Source organism: Dasypus novemcinctus, chromosome 14 (genome assembly GCF_030445035.2).
Source record: "Dasypus novemcinctus isolate mDasNov1 chromosome 14, mDasNov1.1.hap2, whole genome shotgun sequence".
Lineage (NCBI taxonomy): Eukaryota > Metazoa > Chordata > Mammalia > Cingulata > Dasypodidae > Dasypus > Dasypus novemcinctus.
The window spans coordinates 23,633,755-23,638,334 of NC_080686.1; the positions used below are offsets into that span (position 1 = coordinate 23,633,755).

The 4,580-nt window shown below is 48.2% G+C and overlaps 1 long non-coding RNA gene across 1 annotated transcript; it reads right to left on the reverse strand.

Moving 5' to 3' along the window:
- Positions 1-410: 410 nt before the first annotated feature.
- LOC139436371 (uncharacterized) lies at positions 411-1,741 on the reverse strand. The gene is made up of 2 exons (XR_011645583.1): positions 953-1,741; positions 411-627 (listed from the first exon to the last, which is right to left on the reverse strand). It is a non-coding gene; the product is annotated as an uncharacterized lncRNA (long non-coding RNA).
- Between the last annotated feature and the right edge of the window lie 2,839 nt (positions 1,742-4,580).

The following is a 4,580-nucleotide window of genomic DNA, read 5'->3' on the forward strand; positions in this document are numbered from 1 at the left end:
GCACCTTCCAGCAAGGGAGGACCAGGTTTGGGGGCGATGCAGCCGACTGAAAGCAGGGGTGGGACCACAGGGGGCTGGAATCAGTTAATCCAGGGAAGGTGGGCTGCAGGACATCCTGGGATGACTTTTAAACCGAAGGTTCCAGAAGGGCAAAAGAGGCCCTAATCTCCCTGCGCCATCTCCTCTTGGCTTGCATTTCCCCTCCCCACCGGGGGCTCTGCCCTCCCTCCTACCATGCCCTCCCTCTACCTTGTTGCTTTCCCTCTTCCTGTGGTCTCCCCACTTCTTCCTGCATCCTCTCTCCCCCTCCTTCCTTTTTCTTCTCCCCCTAATAGTTCCCTGGGGCATGCCATGCTCCCTCCTTCTGCCCTTTCCTTGCTTTTAAAAAGAGCATACTATATACTCGGCAATTTACATATTCTTTTGTTTCTTCCCATTTTATTGTTTGACAAACTTATGCTACAGCAATTTTTTTTTTTTTAAGATGGAAAATGGAAACATTAGGAAATCAGGAACATTAAGGAAGTCCAGCCAGAGAGTGGTGGAGACGGGCTTTGAAGCAGATCTTCCTGTCCGCAAAGTCTGCATCTGAAAATTCCATGCGGCGTGCCTCCTGGCTCTCTGAGGCTGGGATGACAGATGGCACAACGTTCATACAGGCGGGGGGGGGGAAGCCAGCTCTCTTGGGAGAAGTGTCCTGCCCAGGTTTGCTTGCACACTCTTCTACCTTTACCCATGACCCAGCTCGGTGCTGCCCAGCCCCCTGCCTCTTCCCACGCCTGCCAGCCCCCACCCTGCCCTTGCCGCTCCATCACCACCTGTCTTCATTCTGCTCCTTGCCCTTCTCGACCGGACACGTTTTGTTTTCCGTTCATTACACTTTAGGTTAGCTGCTTCCTCCCTACATCTAGGGAGGCATTATTACTTTGCAAACAAAACATGTCCAGCTCACCCTGGAAGATGAGTTGTCGGGAGAGATTTCCTACAGACTGCTGTGCTCCCGCGTGGTCGGGGATTCTTGTCAACTTCAGTCGCAGAGGGTGGCACTTCCTGCCGGAGGGAACCTTGTCCTCTCCGTGACCTCTTGTCTCAATTATCCCTTGTGATTCATCTTGGACTCACTCTTGCATTGCCCTTGAGGTCCTCATGCTTCTGACCTCCGGACATCCCAGGCAGGGACGGCAGTGTGGCGCTTGGGGGTGGCAGGGGACAGACGTTGCAGAGCAGACGTTGCTCCTCCAGCCTCACTGGCGTTTGACCGACCCACATCCTGACCTTCGCCCGGTCCCCCTGGAGGCCGAGACTCAGTGTTCTTGAGCACCAAGGCAGTCCAGTATGTCAGCCAATCAGTAACCGTGGAAAGAGCAGGGCTCTCCTTCCTGGCCCCTTCAGAGACCCTCCTTGGACCTGGCTCTGATCTCCAGCTGGAGCAGGGAATGTGTTTTGGGGTCTCCACCAGAGACAACGCCTGCTGCAGGCTTTCCTCCCCCGGCTTTGGACCACAGTTGGCCTCTGGCTTTGGGTGTCTCTGCATCTCCCTCCTCCTCCCCTGGGTCCCTTGATCATCTCCCTTCTGCGTTTGTAACAGAGGAAGGCACTGGTTAGCAACTGCAAACCCTGATTTCTGAGCCAGGAGAAGTCTTTCTCGTGAAGAAATAGAAGCACATACATTCAGAGCTTGGAAAACAATGGTAATATTTAATTAACCTTTTGAAATGGCTGCTCTGCAAATCTGCACGTGTCAGCTCATCTTCAGAACAGAGGACTGCGTGTGTGCCGATGCCAAAATCAACATGCTGGTTCCGAGGATTTCTTCCCTGGGGACTTCACAGGGGGAAAAGAAGTAAGACTATCTCCCCCTGCCAACCCCACCCGTCCAAAATCAGTTGTTTTGCTTTAAAAATTCATGGGCTCCAGCTGCCCTCGGTAAGCTCGGATGTAGCCTGTTGTGCCACACATCTGAGGCCCCGGAGTCGAAGCTTGGCTCCTTTCCCTGTCATTGTACCAGACAAGCCGGGGGCCTCCTGGGAGACAGAGGGTCAGTTCTGATGACAGCAAAAATCAACTTGATGCACCTTGGAGCTCTCCCAACATGGTGCCTGTCCACAGGACAAAGGGAATTAGACTCATCTGCAAGTGTCAACTCTGGCTTTTTTTTTAAGTGATTTTTTTTTTTTTCTTTTAAAGCTGGGCTGCTATCTTAGTTTGAGAAGTCATGACATCCAGGGAGCACCCGGCTTGGCTCATTAAAATATCACCTGGTTAAAGTAAATCAATGTTGATGGAAGTGTTTAAGGTATTCCCTCTCCCAGAGCTGGTGTTGCTGATCAACTTGTTACTGCCCTCCCAGGCTAAACGGAGAGCCCTCCCTTCCACTCTGCATCCCTACCCGCTTTAACGAGCAGGTCAAACAATGCAATCAAAAGCCAGTGTTGCTGGGTGGTGCCTAACACTTTTCATTCCGTTTTTGCAAAAGCAGTACCAGAAAGAACTAGGGAGGGTGATCTTTTGCTCTTTGGGATTTCCAGGAATTAAAGTGTGTGGGTATCAGGAGAATAACTCTGGGACAATTGACTTGCCCTCTCAGACTGCACATAACGCTTCCATCAAGCAACAGAATGCCCTTTGAAACGTGGAGAGAAATGGCTGTAACTTGTAAAAAGCCTTTTGTTATCGTTTTTAAGTGTTTCGAATCATCAGAAAGATGTTTGGGGCTTTTAAAGAGGTGTGTGGCAGAATTGCAGCGCTTTGGGTGAGAAAGCTACAAGGCATATCAACTTTATCAGGTTGGGGCAGGGGAGACACGTTGCTCACTGAAGCAATTATTTGATTGCTAGGGTTACTTTTGTCCTGACTGGAAGGACATCATCACAGTTGGGAACAACATTTGCAAAATAAGCTTATCTCGGGCATTTTGACAATATCAAAAAATATGGGGATCAAAAACTTGGGGTAGTGTGAAGACTTCTCTAAGATGACCAGGACAGTACTTTCTAGGAGAAGTAGCTCATCAGGGAGGGCCACATCCCCACGGGAGCAAGGCTGACCATCAGTGATTTAACTCCCACGGCAAGGTAAAGAAAACAATGGACCTCAGTCATCAATCTTTTCAGCCCCCGAAAGTCCCTAAAAGCGGGGTAGGTGATAGGAAGTGAAGTTTCCTGAATTAGAAAGAAAACGCTTGGTTTGGTTACAAGCCTGCCCTTACGCTTCCTCTATGCTAAGTTTGTTCTAAGCATTCCATGGTGGGTCACATTTTCTCCTTGCAATGCCCCTATGAGATAGGGTCTCATCTTAGGCCCATCTTACAGATGAGATAACTGAGGCACAGAGAGGTTAACTCATCCAGAGGCCCACAGGGCCAGAAGTCTAGCTCAGGCTTAGCCCTTAACCCCTAGCAGTAACCGATTCTGAGTAAGAATTGTACAGAGCTGAGCTAAAAAGGAAGGGATCAGTTTGCTTCCAATGTTTAGTGTTTTTGCCATGGAATCTCTCTGATTTATCTTGTCATTATGGTGTTTCTTGATCAAGCTGAGCTGCTCGACCTGACTTTCACACGATGTAGTAGCTTTCAGGGGTCAAAGCCAAGTTCTCCTCAGAAGCTAACTCCAACTGCCTGTCCCACTCGAGGACACACTTTCTCTGTAAGAGAGGAAGCAGCTCAGGTCTTTTTATATTTTTGAAGAGCATACTTTTGTTGCTCTTGAACACACTCAAGGACAAAAAGTCAGCCAAACTGAGCAATGGAGAGAGGTGAGCATGGCACAGTCATATATCCGCCACCTCCGCCATCTCCTGAATAAAAGGTCACCTTCAGGAGAAAATTTAGACATAGAAAAGGAGACTGAATGGCAAAGCAAAGGAGATACTTATTGGTAGAAAAATGTGAATGGTTGGAGAGGATGCAGAGAAATTGGAACACAAGTACATTGTTGGTGGAAATGGAAAATAAGGAAGGCAATATAGCAGTTCCCCAAAAAGCTCAATACAGAATTACCATAAGACCTGGCAATCCCACTTATAGGTATATACCCAAAGAGAGTGAAAACAGAGTTGCCAACTGATACTTGCACACCAGTGTTTATAGCGCGTTATTCACAATAGCCAAAAGTTGGAAACAACCCAAGTGTCCATCAACAAATGAATGGCTAGATAAAACTGGTACACACACACACACACACAATGGGATAGTCCTTGTTCCCAAGGAAGAATGAATTTATTAGACATGCTGCAACGTGGAAGAACCTTGAAAACGTTATGCCTGGTAATATAAGCAAGACACATAAGGACAAAAATTGTTAGCTATCTAGGAATAGCAAATTGTGCAGAGCTAGAAAGCACATTAGAGGTTACTGGGAGAGGGAGAGTGCTTGTAAATAAAAATAAAAAAAAAAATTTAAAAAAGGGAAAATGTGATGGTTTCTACCTGGACTCCACCCATGGAGCGTAATGCTCCCGCTGGCCAGCAGACCGAAGGCTTGAGTTTGGGGGGTAACATGGGGTCTCCTGACTGGTGGAGCTGGGAAGCACCTCCCACATGTCCCGCTTCCAGTATCTGATTTCTGACCCATGCATATTTA